At 39.3% G+C, this 17,595-nt stretch overlaps 1 long non-coding RNA gene across 1 annotated transcript in view; it reads right to left on the bottom strand.

Moving 5' to 3' along the window:
- Positions 1-17,595, bottom strand: part of LOC123380575 — a 231,228-nt gene that overhangs the window by 168,550 nt on the left and 45,083 nt on the right. The window lies entirely within an intron of this gene.

The raw sequence follows: 17,595 nt of genomic DNA, 5'->3' as shown, positions 1-17,595 counted from the left end.
AATACTGAACTATTTTTCTCAGTATTTTTGAGAAAGAGTCTCATGCCATCTAAAATCCTCAGATTCTATATTAAGGGCTTTTAGCATGCCATTCATCTTGTGGAAATGGAGAAAGCTGTAGTAGACAAACAGGGGAAAGGTCATGCAAAGATTCAAATTTGGTGATAAAGTCTCTGAGGATGAAGGAGTAAACATCAGAGACCCAATCATATTCATTCACAGAAAACAAACAACCAACCTCTGGTTAGCAGACATACTCAAAAATGGAGTGGGATGGTGGGGATGCAGAGTTTAGTGTATTTGGACCTTGTGGTCAACTGTCAAGGACAGTTGCTTTTTATTTCAATGCTTAATGATTTTTTTCTTCAAGTTTTTTTTCTTTCTTTACTTTGCAGAAATATAGTTGAATGTTTCTACTGAATTCTGTAGTACCATACCCGCATCACCACAGACAGTAATTCTTATTTTATATTATTGTGGATCTATTCACTCATTCATTTATTCATTCATTGTGCATCTGCTATAGGATATACCTTGGAGCTGTGGAACTGACATAACAGGTATGTTATGGTCCTTACACTCACCAAGTTTATGGTAAAAATGGAATATATACAAGTAAAGAGCAATCACAATATAGCAGGACACATTAAGACAAGGGAAGTAGAAGACTCATGAGAACACAAAGGAACAGCGCCTAACTCAGGATTTAGGGAGAACATGGACTTGAAGATTAAGAGTGTTCAATGCAGGGGCACTTGGGTGGCTCAGTCGGTTGGGCATCGGACTTCGGCCCAGGTAATGATCTCATGGTTCATGGGTTTGAACCCCATGTCAGGCTCTGTGTTGACAGCTCAGAGCCTGGAGCCTGCTTCGGATTCTGTGTCCCCCCCTCTCTTTCTGTCCCTCCCCCACTCATGCTCTGTCTCTCAAAAGTGAATAAAGATTAAAACAAAAAAAAATTTTTAAAGAGTTTTCAATGCAAAAGGAACAGCATGTGCAGAGATACAAACTTAAAAGAAAACATGGAATTTTTGAAGAACTAAATTCAAATTGTTTGAAGTGCTGAATGCAAGGAGACAAATGGCGAGAGATGACTCCTGAAAAATAAGCAGGAGGAAGATTATGAAGGACCTTGTAAACCACTAGGGAGCTTGCATTTTATCCTAAAAAGACTTGAACGATATAGGCGAAAATGATGATGATGGTGATGAGAACAGTAGGCTGTAGTGGCAGCCACTTGTCATTAAAGGACAACTTGGCGGTGGTGGATGTGACTGCAGCAGTACAGTGGGCATTTCCTGAGCACCTACAATGAGCCAGACTGTGATACACAATTTCTTAATTAATACTCACAATCCCACAAGAATAAGTGTATAACTTTACCCTGGCTGCCATGAAGAGTAGAGGAAGACAAACTTGGAAGAAGGAAAAACAATTTGGAGGCGGCCATAGAGTTCAAGATCATAGTGGTTTGGACTGGACTCAGTAGAGTAATGGTGGTGTGAATGGAAGGCTTTTCAGGAGTATTTATATCTAAGTATTTATGTGTAAGATTCAGGATCCTAGAGTACCCTGTGGTTATATTATGAATATTAATTCCTACCATCTATGATGTGATCTAGAAAACTCAGGTGAGGGCGGCATCTGTTTCAAACCCAAATCACATACTTTGCATGTCCTTGTTGATCAAATCATTATAAGGATTATTACCAATTGTTCATTTCTTATGGCAGTCAAAATCAGAAATAAAAAGTGGTCTGTCTTTTCAGAGCTCTAGTTTTTGATATCACAATCTCTGCCCATTTCACCATCAACACAATGAACAGAAAGAATTAGAAGAGTCCATAGAGACCCACAGGCTAGGATGGAATTGACCTAAATCCTTCTTCTTTAAGAATTCCAGGAAATATGAAGCCTCCAGAGCATTGCTATGAAGATGGATATTAAATTTACCAAGGTAATCACTATATTTAATGGGCAATGTGGAATAGGTGCAATCATAAACTGACTGTAATCTTTCTCCTATGCTTAGTTAAGTTTACTCTGAACACTTCACCCCCATCCTGAACAGCAGGCAGGCAGGCACCATGGCTTCCCTGTCCCCTCAAGTCAAGAACAATTTCACGTTAGCAATTAAAACAGCTTATCCAGTGTAATCATCAAAGCTCAAAACTTCAGCTTGCTTGGGATTCTCTGTCCCTGTCTCTCTGCACCTGAATAATGAATAAATAGACTACAGCTGAGGTCAAAGAGGTTGCTGCCTGTGTTCTCCTCTAGGATTTTGATGGCTTCCTATCTCATGTTTAGGTCTTTCATACATTTTGAATTTATTTTTGTTTATGGCGTAAGAAAGTGGTCCAGTTAGCTTCATTCTCCTGCATGTTGTCGTCCAGTTTTCCCAGCACTATTTGTTAAACAGACTGTCTTTTTTCCATTGGATATTCTTTCCTACTTTGTTGAATGAAGATGAGTTAACCACATAGCTATGGGGCCATTTCTGGGTCTTCTAATCTGTTCCATTAATCTATGTCTCTGTTTTTGTGCCAGTACCCTACTGACTTTATGACTACACCTTGTTATATAGCTTAAAATCCAGAATTGTGATGCTTCCAATTTTGCTTTTCTTTTTCAGAAGTGCTTTGGCTATTTGGGGCCTTTTCTGGTTCCATACAAATTTTAGGATTGTTTGTTCTAGCCCTGCGAAGAATGCTGATAGTATTTCAATAGGGATTGTATTAAATGTGTAGATTGTTTTGGGTAGTACAGACATTTTAACAATGTTTGCTCTCCAATATATGAGCATGGAATGCTCTTCCATTTATTTCTGTCCTCTTCAATGTCTTCCTGAAGTCCTCCTCTACAGTTTTCAGAGTATAGATCTTTTACCTCTTTAGTTAGGTTTATTCCTAGGTATCTTACTGTTGTTGGTGTAGTTGTAAATAGGATTGATTCCTTGACTTCTTTTTCTCCTGCTTCATTTCTGTGGATAGAAATGCAACAGATTTCTGTACACTGACTTTATATCCTGCGACTTTGTGGAACTCATGTATTAGTTCTAACAACTTTTTTGGTGGAATCTCTCAGGTTTTCCATAGAGTATCATGTCATCTGCAAATAGTGAAAGTTTGACTTCTTCCTTGCTAATTTGCTACTGGAACTTCATTAAGATAACCAGCTCTACACAGGGAATGAAGCAATCAACAAAACCAGAAGGCAGTCTTCAGAATGGGAGAAGATATTCATAAACGATATATCCAATAAAGGGTTAGTATAAATCTATAAATAACTTATCAAACTCAATACCCAAAAAACAAACAACCCAGTTAAGAAATGGGCAGAAGACATGAATACACACTTTTCCAAAGAAGATATCCACATGACTAACAGACACACGAATAGATGCTCAACATCACTCCTCATCAGGGAAACACAAATCAAAACCACAATGAGCTACGACTTCACACCAATCAGGGTGACTAAAATTAACAACACAAGAGACAACAGGTGTTGGTGAGAATGCAGAGAAGAAGAAACTCTCTTGCACTGCTGATGAGAATGCAAACTGGTGCAGCAAGTCTGCAGAATAGTATGGAGGTTCCTCAAAAAACTAAAAATAGAACTACTCTACAATCTAGCAATTGTGCTATTCAGTATTTACCCAAAGATACAAAACTCCAGATTGAAATGGGAACATGTATCACAATGTTTACAACAGCATTATCAACAACAGCCAAACTATGGAGAGAGCCCAAATGTTCACTGACTGATGAAAGGATAAAGAAGATGTGGTATATGTACAATGGAGTATTACTCAGCCATCAAAATGAATGAAATCTTTGCCATTTGACATGGATGGAGATAGAATGTATTATGCTGAGCAAAATAAGTCAACCAGAGAAATACCAATATAACTTCACTAATATGTAGAATTTAAGAAACAAAACAGATGAGCACATGGGAAGAGGTAGGGGAAGAGAAGAGAGGGGAAACAAACCACGAGAGACTCTTAACAATAGAGAACATACTGAGGATTGACGGAGGCAGGTAGGTGAGAGATGGGCCAGATGGGTGATCGGTACTAAGGAGGGCACTTGTTGTTATAAGCACTGGGTGCTGTATACAAGTGATCAATCACTGAATTCTACTCCTGAAACCAACACTGCACTGTATGTTAAAAACCAACTCAAATTTAAATTAAAAAAAAAAAAAGATGTCCATGAGTTCCAGGGTTACATGACATTACATTAGGGCACATGACAAAAGGAACTTTACAAATGTAATTAACATTAGGGACATTGAGATGGGAGGAGTATCATGAATTTTCTGGGTGAAGCCAATATAATTACATGAGATGTTAAAAATATGACCATCTCAGGCTGGAAGAGGAAGACAGAAGAGGAAGAGAGATGTGACATAAAGGCAAGTCACAGAGAAGGACTATAGGCACCACTGCTGGTTTAAAGGTGAAGGGGAGCAAAAGGAATACAGATGTCCTTACTGACAGATACCTTCAGCCAACAAAGAAATGGAGACTTCAGACTGGCAGATACAAGGAACTGAATTCTGCTAAAAACCTGCATGAGTTTAAAAGCAGATTCTCCCCTAGAGCCACCACAAAGGAAGACGCTTAGATTTTAGCCTTGTGAGACCTGGAGCAGAGAACCAGAGCCCCAGCTGTAACCCAGACTTCCAAACTACAGAATTGCGTATGATAAATTTGTGTTTACAACAAGCAAACAAACAAACTTCTTAAAAATCTCAGAAATTCATTCAGTGTAAAATGTCTCCCCTCTCTGTGCCCCCAGCTCCGTGCTTGGAGCCTGCAGTAGAGGCTGGGGCATGGCCCACCTCTGTCCTTATGCCTTCTACTCCTCCCCACACAGTGTGTTTCTAGAAATGGTTTCTGAGCTCTCTAGGCCTGGGCTCAGAGGGAAAGAGGGGGAGAGGGAAGGGCACAGTAGTCAAGCATTCTGAGGGTCCCTGAAGCCCCTCTCCTTGGGTGTAAGGTGAAGGGAAGCAACACCCCAGCCTTACCCAGTATGATGGGGGCAGCACACAGAGCTGACAGCTCTCGCCAAGCCTCCTGTATGGGCCAGAGGTGAATGGATGGTCACCAGTGCTAGTACAACCCCTTTCATAATCTCATTGGCATGCCCTGTATCGACAGCCTTGAACTTCATTTTAGGTTGGCATTTTACTGGGAAACTAATTGTGTTTTTCTCACCCTGTAGGGCCTCTGCCCAAACGGAGGCAACAGGAGGAGATGCATATAAGATCTGTTATTTTAAGAAAGACTGAGGCCAATTACTGGGAATTCTGAGTATAACTGTATTCTTTCTGATCCTGTACCCCTGAATGGTAACCCGAGTAACACACATTCTATATGAATGACCCAAAAGGTGATCCAGATACTGGCTTCGTTGCCAGATTTACAGCCATAAACCAGGACTTCCCCCCAACACACACACACACACACACACACACAGACACACACACACACACACACATTTCCTAAACGTTTCTGTCCCACTTTCTATTCCCTGACTCTTGATTCTTTCATTCCTTTTGCATTTGTTGACTGATCTTGAATTCCCTGACTTACTCCTTTAATATACATCAAGCAATTCAGCTCACACTCACCTTTTTCTGGAAAGAAATAATACAATAATTTATCTATCCTCTGGGCCCACTTTCCCCAAATTACAATAAGAGGTTACTTATATAATGTGATGTGGGATGCCCTGTGAAAGTAGGCCCTTCACCCAGTACGTAAAAGTCTCATATTAAGGATTTAATTTATAAATCTGTCTTAATCATCATCTTGTTTTAAGAATATTTCTAAAGTTAGGTAATCCTGATGTGTATTTAGCTAGTGATACATTTAGGCCCAAGCTTGGGGGAACAACATTTGCCCTTTCTAGGCTATAGTTTCATTTTCACAATTGTATACATAGACTTAGAAATACTTCAGTCATTGATTTAGTTCCAGAATTTTTGTTAAACAATAAATGATTTTAGTCTAGGTATATTCCAAATCATGGAACACACTTACATTTTTAAATATGCATTATTTACCTGAAATTCAAATTTTGCTGGTGATGCTGTATTTTAAATGCTAAATCTGGAAACCCTATTCCCTGGAGCCTTCAGTCTCACTGCCTATTAGCAGTCCCCAGATTAAATAAGCACCTTCTAAAATACATTGACAAGTTTTTAAATGGTGTAGTAATATGCCAATGATCGATCATTTCTCCGTCCTGCATCTAAGTGATTACTGACATCTTCATTCTGGTTTTCAAAAGAAAGGAAGGAAGTTTGACTCCAGGTTAGCCAATATGGGAAAACAGTACCCAAACACATAGTTTTTAATGTAATCTCATCTCAAGGGTTCCCAGAAAGCCTCTGGAAATAAATGGGGTCATTGACAAAATCTTTGGCTGCAAGTAACAAAAAATATAGACCCAAACTGAAGGAAATGCTGGAAAGCCTATAACTGGAAGCCCAGAAACACAATGGTGCCATAAAATCCCAGATTCTCTCTACCACTCTTTTCTGCTCTCTTCAATGTCAATTTCCTCCAAGAGCCGCTTTCCCTCATGGCAGCAACATGGCTGCTGGTGACTGCTGGGGCTACATATATCCCTGTCTACATAAAGCAGGAGAGGAAGAAAAGCCTCTCTCTCTCTCTCATTTTGGGCCAGCTCAGAACACCCCTCCACCCTTGGATTAATAACTGCCATGATGGGAATGCCATGTGCTTATCAGCTTAGAAATCAGGGATCCTCCCGGAGCTAGGGATGGAATGGAGACACAGACAAAACGGGTTCTTTCATTTATAATTCAAACAGGCCGTTGATTTGAAGGAGAAGCTGCCCTTAGTATGTCCATAAAATTGTAAACCCACTCTGGCTGGTTTATAAATCCTAGTGAAGCAAAAACCAGATGAATTAAGTCTGCCTTTGGAAAAATACACTAATGTCCAGATTAGAAAGATAAGTAAACATTTCAAGAATTTAGTGTAAATAAATTTTCCTTTTTCTCTGGGATTTAGAAACATAGACATGTCTGAAGACATTTCTGAGTCTTCCATTTATGAATAATATTAATAATGACACATTAAATTTGAACACATCCTAGAAATACTTCTGAATTAATCCCATTTGAGTCTCACAATAACGTAGATACGGACAGGTATTCCTAAACCCATTTTCTTGACAAGGAAACTGACTCCCAGCCTGATTTAAGGATCTGTCCAATGTCAGATTCAGTTACACTGGAAGAGTGCGGTTCTTTTTGTCACAACTTCTTACTAGATGCAATGGAGACTGATGCATTTTTTTAAACTGATACAAGGACTCTGGCCTGTATGTAACTTCAGGCTTCAGCATAACAATGGAGAATGAGGCCACTGGGGGAGAGAGGTACTTTTAGAAATGTTGCTACATTGGAATTAAAAATTATTGTGTTACATTCTCAGCAACCTTAACATGACATGATTATTATGGACAAGGATCAAGTCGGCATCCATGTAAAGGAATCCTACCCAAAGTTTTTATAGCTCAGCCTCTTGTTGTCATCCATAAACACTGTATCAGTTAGAAATATTTTCATTACACATACAGACACATGCAGAGACAGGTACACACAAATCACAAAGTAAACCCTGAACGGGTTTAAGCAAAAAAGGAAATGCACTGGCTTACAAAACTTAAAAGTCTTGGATATCTCAACTTCAGGGGCTCAAAGAAAGTCACCAGTACCTGACCTCTATCTATCCATCTCCCAGCTCCATTCTACACATTGGTTTCATTCTTAGGCTCTATGAGGTGATGTGGTAGCCACCGTATTTCCCAGAACGAAACCTCTATCAAATCCAACACAAAGGGGAGTAGCCTTCTCTACCAACGTTCCCAGAAATGCTTCCTCGTGTCCCCTTGGCTCTGACAGGGCAACAGGCCCATCTCTAAAAGCAGTCACTATGAAGAGAATACAGATCTCTGTTCAGCCAAGCTGGAGTTAAACACCTACCCATGGGACCAGAGTGGCAATCAACTCCATCCAAAGCAAACAGATTAATAGTGAAGAAGTGGTTACCTAGATGAGAAACAGAGTCCTGTTTAAGAAGAAGACTGATAGAATGAGGGAGACATAAATTAATGTATCTACTACATTCATGAGTAAGAACAAGAACTTATTCACTATCATGATACTATCTACCATACATACGTAAGCAGTGTCTTTTTCTGGGTCTTTGAGAAACTGCATTATCCATCTTGATTACTCCCTGTTGGGCATCATTTGCTCAGGCAATCTGGCCCAGGGAAAAGACGGCACAAACTCTGAAGTCTGAGGTCATATTTATACTCAAAGAAACAGACTAATATGTATTGCCATTCTTTGTCCAACAGCTTAGGAATAATGAACTGACTGGAGGAGACAACGAGAAGAAAGGATGAAGCCTCCATGCTTCTTAAAGGTTATTAGTATGAAACAGAGAAAAGCCCTGGTTTATGCTGAGGGTCAGAAGCATTTGACTCCGAAGCTGATATGATCTAACCGACAGGCACAAAATTTGATCGTGAGGAGTTTGTAGAAGAACTCAAACAGAAAGAAAATTCAAAAGTAGTAAAAATCAAGCAAAAAAAAAAAAACCTTACAGAGCTGATCATTACTTAAGAGGCTGCTCTGAGAAGCAGCTTGGTCTTCTTAGCAGAACTAACCAGTTCCGCAGTAAAAGACATGGTCACAGTATCACAGGCACCCATGGAGTCCAGAACTTTGCAAACTGTAGTCACTGTGAAGATGTTTCAAGTGCTCTCACTTGATCCTGCAAAATTTCAGTCCATTTTCCAAATGGCTATATATTTTATCCTACTGGGCAAATTGCTTTCTGTCTCTCCCTCCCCTTCACCCTTACTTTCTGCCACAATATAAGGAAAAGGAAGAATGAATCCCTACCCTCTGAGGTTTCAGGGTCTGGACTGGAAATTGAACCAAGGGGAAGAAAATGAAATTCTCAAATGGACATGGTTTAAAATAATATAAAAAGAATCAAATGACAGAGATTATATCCAACAAAAGATACACAAGACTTCTATACAGAAAACTACCAAATATTATTATAAGAAATTTAATAAGATCTAAATAAATCGAGGTATATTTGACTCATGGATTGCGTGGCCCAATATTCTAAATCCGGCAGTTCTCCAAATTGACCTGTATATCTAATGCAATCTATATGAAAATCTAAACACAAATTTCAGCAGCTTTATTTTTAGGAAATTTATAATCTAGTTTTTAAACTTATGTATAAAACAAAGGGCCAAGAATAGCCCAGATAGTGGACAAAAAAGGAAGACCAACGTTGGAAAATTTATACTACCCAATATTAAAAGTTACAATACTAAGACATTACAAGCCTATAGTAATTAATAGTATTGTATCAAGGTGACCATACAAAAATAGAATAATGAGACAGAATATAGAAACAGACCCTATGTCCACAATCCTTTGTAAGAAGTAGAGAAAATGTAGTCTTTTCAGAAAATTGTGTGAGGGGCACCTGGGTGGTTCAGTCAGCTAAGTGTCCGACTTCAGCTAACGTCATGAACCCACAGTTTGTGAGTTCGAGCCCCGCGTCAGCTCTGCACTGACAGTACAGAGCCTGTAGCCTGCTTCTGAGTCTACGTCTCTCTCTCTCTCTCTCTCTGCTCCTTCCCTGCTTGTGCTCTCTCTCTCAAAAATAAAATAAAACAAACATTTTTTTTAACAATGACATTAGATCAATTGGGTATCCATAAAGAGAAAAAGTGAAGCTAGAATCATAACTCATACCATACACAAAAGTAAACTACAAATAAACTATAGGTATAAAAATTAAAATACTAAATGTTAGGGGCACCTGGGTGGCTCAGTCAGTTAAGTATCCGGCTCAGTTTCAGCTCAGGTCATGATCTCACAGTGAGATCGAGTCCTGCATCAGGCTCTATACTGACAGCATGGAGCTTGCTTGGTATTCTCTCTCTCCCTCTCTCCCTGTCCCTCCCCACTCACACTCACTCACACACTCTCTCTCTCAAAATAAATCAATAAACTTTAAAATAGTAGCAACAAGAATACATCTTGTGAAATAAAACAAAGGACAATATTTTCTGGCTCAGCCACTTGAGCGTCCAACTTAGGCTCAGGTCATGATCTCACAGTTTGTGGGTTCGAGCCCCGCATCGGGCTCTGCGCTGACAGCTTGGAGCCTGGGGCCTGCTACTGATTCTTTGTCTTCCTCTCTCTCTCTGCCCCTCCCCTACTCATGCTCTGTCTCTCACTCTCAAAAATAAACATTAAATTTTTTTTAAATCTTTACAAAAAAAGGACACTATTTTCACAATCTTGAATTAAACAGAATCTCTTAAACAAGACAAAAATGTTCTGTAAAAATAAGGAAAAAATTGATACAGTGAATGCCATTTAAACTAAGAAATTTTGTTCATCAAGAAACACCATTAAGACAGTGAAAAGGTAAGCCTCAGAGTAGGAAGAAATATTTCAAATATATATATTCTAAAAAGATTTCATATCCAGAATACATAAGAACATTTTCAAGAAAGAGGTAACTCAATTTAAAAAAATAGGCAAAATAATTGAATGGCTCTTCACAAAAAACAATATGCAAATAGCCGTATACAAATGAAGAAATGTTCAACATCATTATTCATCAAAAAATGCAAATTAAAACCATCATGTGGCTAAAATGAAAAACGCTGAAAATGCCAAGTATTGGTGAGAGGTAAGCATGTAACATATACAGAATTCTCTCTCATATACTGCTAGGGGATGATACATTGATACAATCACAGAAAAGACAAGAAAAGACAAGAAAAGACAAGAAAAGACAAGACAAGACAAGACAAGACAAGACAAGACAAGACAAGACAAGACCAGACCAGACCAGACCAGACCACTTGGCTGTATCTACTAAATCTGAACAAGTACATGCCCTCTGATCTAGCAATTCTATCTCCAAGTGAATACCCAACAAAAATGAATACATATATTCATCAAAATACATGGACAAAAACAATCACAAGAACATGATTTATAATTGCCAAAACTAGAAAATCCCCAAATACTGATCAACTGTAGAATTCATACAATGGAAAACTCTATTATGATGTTGATTGCTAAGACAGCTATTACATTTGTATGGATAGTGATGACAGAGAGGGAGCATAAGGGAGGATTCTTGGATGCTAGTGAGAGTTAGACTCTGGATGTGGGTGCTCTTACACTTGGATGTTCACTTGGTGAAAATTCACCGGGCTATTCATTCATTATTTATGTACTTTTACCCTATATAATATTTCATTAAGAAGTTTTCAAAACTGGGGATAAAAGAGGTAAAGAATGAAAGGGAGTCATACTTGCAGATGCTCAGAAAATAAATGAACTGAAACAAGTCCAATGTTCATCACTATTTTTGGACATGATTTCATGTGATACGCCAAGCAGAGAGCAGCCCCATCCTGAGGCAGTTCCAACATCAGTACCAAACTACGATAATGCCTGCAGATGCAAAATTCCACCATTGTCTCTGAAGGTTTGAGGAGACACAAGAAAATGTTTTCCCCAAACTGGTGACGAGGGCCGTTCTGCTAACATATTGGTTTTGGTATGGCATGGACCATCTACACATATATCCTCAATGATCTCATCCAGTCTCATAGTTTCAGATGACATCTAAATGCCAAAACACATAAACCCAACTCAGAACTCCTTACTGAGCTTCACACCTACATACATTGAATCCTACAGAACTGCCATTTTTTATAGGTCAAAATTGGGTGATTTCATGTAGCTCAACTTCTAAATCAACTAACCAATTTATATTTATCATAAGCATCTCTAATATAACTTATCCAAAACCAAATATTTCCCTCTTGCACCTTCCCATCTCAATACATGGCAATCCCACCCTTCCTTTGCTCTGGCCAAAAACCTTGGTGTCATTATTGACTCCTTCACATCTCTAAGACCATATACCCAATCCATCAAAAAAAAAAATCAACCCTGTCAGACCTATCTACAAAAGAGATCCAGAATCAGACGACTTCTCACCACCATTACCTCTTACACTTGGTCTAAATCACCATCATGGACTGAATGGCTTTTTGCAATAATTCTCTGTATGTCCTCCTCTTCTCTCATCCCCCAATTTAGTTCATCTCAGCAGCCAGAGTCATCCTTGAAAATATTAAGTCTCTGTAAACAGAGGAAAGACAGCCACAGGCTAGAAAATGCTTCTATGGATGGCGTGTGTGTGTGTGTGTGTGTGTGTGTGTGTGTGTGTGTGTGTATCTGAAAAGATTAGTATTCGAGATTCCTAAAGAACCTTGTAAAACAGGTAAAATTTAAAATAGATACATGTAGGGAATCCTATGCTTGGTATAATTTTTAAATGGAAGGCATTGGCTCAGGATAGGGAATTCTTAGAGCAATTCTTAGGTAAAAGGTTGACTGAGGAGCAATTCTTAGATAAAAGACCATAAGCTTAACTAGAAGTCAATACGTGATCTGGCTTACAAAAGAGAAGCAGATACAAATTTCAGTCACAGTAAGAGAAGAACACTGGTAAATTCTGTATACTATTCAGATTATACCCAGAGTATTGAAGCTTTTACAGTTAGCAAATATTCACAACTTTTTAACTAAAACAAAAAAAGGAAAATGTAGTACATGGGCCAGAAATCTGTGTGATAAGGTGTCAGGTCTGCTCAAATACTTATTATCCAACTTTCAAAAAAAATATTAAGTCAGATTGTGTCATTCTTCTGCTTTAAATCCTCCAGGGACTTCCCGTCCTAGAGTAAAAGCCAAAGTCCTACAACTTCCCACAAAGCCATACACCACTGGGTAACCCCATCACGTCTTCAACTCAGACTCCTCCTTCTCCTGCTCTTATTCACCACACCCCAGACACTCTGGCCATCCTGTGTTCCTCCAACAGGCCAAGCAAACTCTCACCACAAGGCTCGGTACTTGCTGTTGCTTCTTCCTGGAAATACTGCCAGATATCCACCCTACTTACTCCCTCCTCTCCGTCTGTCCTCTGCCTTTCATCAAGCACTTGCCTAATCACCCTATTGAAAATCCCAAGTATCCCCTTAATGGGCAACTCCTTATCCACTTCCCTACTCTATTTTTCTTCATAGCCATTATCAACATCTAACATATGATGTATTTGGCTTCTCCACTGTTTTACTATACACAAATTAAAACCTAAGTTTCACAAGGACATGGATTGATTTTTTATGTTTGTTTATTTTCTGCCATATTTCCAGTATCTGGTGCAATGCCTGGCACACAGTAGACATGAAATAAAGATTTGGTAAATGAATGAATAATGAAAGAAGGAAGGAATTCATCAGAAACCAGGCTCCTCCCAGTTTACCACTCCATTATCCTTAGGAGATGACCCTTGTCCTCATGGTCCAAGACAGCTGCTCAATCTTAGACATCACATCTACATTCTAAGCAGCAGGACTAAGGAAGGAGGAAGAAAAGCATGCCCCATTTATTTTAAGGAGCCTTCCCAGAAATCCCACTCATTATTTCTGTTTAAATCCCCTCATCTATAATGTAAGCCATGGTTTCCCAGCCTCAACATTGTTGGCATTTGGGCCACATAATTCTTTGCTATGGGAAGCTGTCCTGTACACTGTAGAATGTTTAGCAGCATTTCTGCTAGCCTTCTACCAAATGCCAGTAGAACATACCAGTCACCCTCTTCCTCCGTTGTGACAACTAAAATGTCTCCACACATTGTTAGAGTTCCTACGGGAGGAGGCTTTCCCTGGTGGAAAGCCACTGACTTAAGCTGAGAGGTGGTAAATACCAGAATGTAAATATCAGATGGTAAAGTCAGGATTCTGTGTTTTGAGATAGAACAGGAGACTGAATGCTTGGAAAGTAGCTAAGCAGTCTCTGTTGAGGGAAAAAAAATACTCCCTCTCTTGAAATGCAAGCACTGTTGCCAGTTTTTGGAGAAAATGTCAGAGATGCTCAGTACACTAAAAAATATTATTTTATGGACTTAAAGTGTGCCTCTATCATACTAATCTAGGCCTTGTTTTTTTCACTTAACAAGACCATTTTTTCTGGGTTGTAATAACCCCTTTCTACCTATAGATGCATATTTTCTTTTATTTCTAAGAAGTGTTCTTAAGTTACGTCTTTAAATGTTAGTTCAGTTTTCTTATTTAAGTTACCCTCAGCATGAACACCAATTATGGGTATGACTTCCTGTGTCAGTCTTCTACATCTGTTATTTTTGCTTTATTCTTTTAAAAAATGTTCATGTTGGGGCGCCTGGGTGGCGCAGTCGGTTAAGCGTCCGACTTCAGCCAGGTCACGATCTCGCGGTCCGCGAGTTCGAGCCCCGCGTCAGGCTCTGGGCTGATGGCTCAGAGCCTGGAGCCTGTTTCCGATTCTGTGTCTCCCTCTCTCTCTGCCCCTCCCCCGTTCATGCTCTGTCTCTCTCTGTCCCAAAAATAAATAAACGTTGAAAAAAAAAATTAAAAAAAAAAAAAATGTTCATGTTAAGGGTGCCTGAGTGGCTCAGTCAGTTAAGCAGCTGACTTCAGCTCAGGTCATGATCTTGTGGTTCATGGGTTCATGGGTTTGAGTGTTACTTCGGCCTCTGTGCTGACAGCTCAGAGCCTGGAGCCTGCTTTGGATTCTTTGTCCGTCTCTCTCTCTCTCTCTCTCTCTCTCTCTCTCTCTCTCTCTCTCTGTCCCGCTCTCAAAATAAATAAATATTTTTTTTAAAAAATCATAATAAATATAAAAAGAAAAAATGTTCATGTTAATTTACATCTCACCTTCCTGTACCTTATTTTCACCAGTGTCTATCCTTTTTAGGGTATTATTCATTCCTGTGTTAAACTTATTTTTCTTTTCCATCTCTTTCCCTTTTCTTTTTTCATCTCTTTCCTCTTCTTTCCAGCTCTGTCAGCTCTTGCATCATCTCTTTTTCCAATCTCACCCTTTTGATCCTTGTTTTCTAGAGGCAATTACTTCATTATGTTATTTTTTTATGAATGGTGATGTTTGATCAAATTCTTGTATCTTGAAGACAATATTTGCCTGAATATTCCTTATCTGCCGTTAGCTTTTCTCCTTTTTTTCTTCTAGTGTCTTTGAATGGATCCTGTGGTCGTTATTTTTCCATTGTTACTCATTAGTAAGATTCAGTCCTAACTAAACATTTGCGGAAAATATCTAGGGGACTCACCAAGGACTATGTGCCAAACTAGACAGAATCCTCTTTGTCATATGAAGTTATGAGTGGAATTCAATTCTTCAGACTTCTCTTTCCCTCAGTCAACAATGACTGCAAACCATCTGGTCTTTTCACAATACAGATTCTCTCTCTCCCACTCTGCCTCCTCCACAATTTGTTTCCTGTCAATATGCCTCCTCTGTGTAATTTCTCATTTAGTCCTGCCTGCCATCCTCTTCAGCAGCAAGGCCTAGCAAAGTTCCTGTGACCAGTCTTCACGTATCCTCCCTGTTCCAAAGAGACCATGACCACTAGTTGCTATTAGCACTCATTCTCTTTGCCTCCTATAACAGAACCGTAATATTAGTAAAGGTAGCGATACAAACTGCTACAAAATTAATTTTCCTGGACTCCTCTGCAACTAGAGGTGACAGTCATGGTCTAGTGGCTATCACTGGGAGGAACTTCTAGAAAACGCAGGTACAGAAAAATTCCCTTCTGTCCTAAGCTCTTTGGCTGGTCTAATAATTAAATTGACATAAGACAGATGAACAGGAGAAAAACAAATTTTGTATGTATGGGAGCCCCATAAAAACACGAGACTCCCTCCCTGGCAGTCAGGTAATTGAGGCTGATATACCACCCTGAGCTAAGGAAAAGGGAGATAGGGGTCTGGGGCTTCAAAGGGAAGGAAGACGATTCTTAGGAAGATGAGAAGGGCAAATGTTTGGTAAACAAATGTTTGCCATGCCATGCAGCCGTATCTTTCTGATATAAAAAGTCCTCTCTGGTAAGAGCTCTCTTCCTGGTACAAGCTCTCTATCTAAATTCTTTCAGGTGGTTAAGGGGAAGTAAAAAGCTCTCGAATCTGCTAGGCCCCAGTTGTCTTTAGCTTGAAATAATTCACATACCAACGTGGCACATTCTGGAGTGGCAAATTCTGCTCCGCCTCAAGTCTGTACGAAAAGAACACAGAAAGCTGAAGAAAGCTTTTGTTATCCTGCCTGAATATGAATGTGTAGGGGAGCAAAATGTGCCCCTTTGTCATGTGGGTTGTTTCAGGCTGATTATTTTTAAGAAACAGAAGACTCAAGAGGTTGCTCTTTTTGCCTCCCCATTAACTGCCTAAAAGAATTTCCATAGAGGACCTGTTCCAGGAGGGGAGCTCTCTCCATAGATAACTAGAGAATAATATGAACTAGGTATGGTAGACCAGGAAGAATTTAGCAAGGCCTGTTTTGTAAAAGCCCTTTCTATGTCCCATTGTTTCTGGATGGCCCAGCAAATATTCGTTAACCATTTACTGTTTCCATTCTTCCTGTGAGTTCCTTCCTTCCTTTTGAAATCCCAGACTCTTACCCCCCTCTCAGTCTAGAATGACATATATACCTCATTCTGTCTTTGAAATCACTCCTGGTTATGGAGATTCCTGTACATATGTAATTAAGTTTTATTTTCTCCTGTTAATTTGTTTCATGTAAGTTTAATTTTTAGACCAGCCAGAAGAACACTGAAGAAGATAATTTTTTCTTCCCTAACAGATGTGATGGTTGATGGTTCAGCAAACGCTTAGATCAAGAGGTTACCATAAAGATGGAAGCTAAAAACCAGGAAAGTGGGGCCAAAAAGCAGAAAACCTGATTTCATAACAGTGGAGCCACTATACCAGCTCTGGATAGCAAACATCTAGACTTCTATTTTTTTTATTTTTTTTATTTTTATTTATTCTTGAGAAAGACAAAACACGAGCAGGGGAAGGGCAGAGAGAGAGAGAGAGAGGGGGAGACAGAATCTGAAATCTGAAAGAGGCTCCAGGCTCTGAGCTATCAGCACAGAGTCTGATACAGGGCTCGAACTCAGGAATGGTGAGATCATAACCTGAGCTGAAGTCAGACACTTAACCGACTGAACCACCCAGGCACCCCTAGATTTCTCTTACGTGAAAGAGATACAAACTTCTTTTATTATAGACAGTCTGTTAGATGCACTCGAACTTATCCTAACTAAATAACAAAGCTTTGTCCCTAAGGATATGTTACTGACTTGATAACCCTATCTTAGATCAGCAACCAAAAACATCCTCTCTTGACGGAAGAACCACTATTTGCCTTTTACTGCTTTTGATACCCTTCCTCAAATACTATGGTTCAGAGTTACAAATGTCTCCTGGCGTGCTTTAAGATGGAATTTGAATGTTGTTTCTTATTCTCCTTTTTTCTAAAATGCAAAAGTAGAAAGGGGAGATACTTCTATTTTAAAACTGGAAGGAGGAGATTTTCTTTTTTAAGATAGGGAAGAAACAGTTTGGAAACAGCAGAAGG

This window comes from Felis catus, chromosome D1 (genome assembly GCF_018350175.1).
Source record: "Felis catus isolate Fca126 chromosome D1, F.catus_Fca126_mat1.0, whole genome shotgun sequence".
NCBI lineage: Eukaryota > Metazoa > Chordata > Mammalia > Carnivora > Felidae > Felis > Felis catus.
Note: the sequence above shows the minus strand (reverse complement) of the source record. Positions and strands in the feature narration are given on the sequence as shown.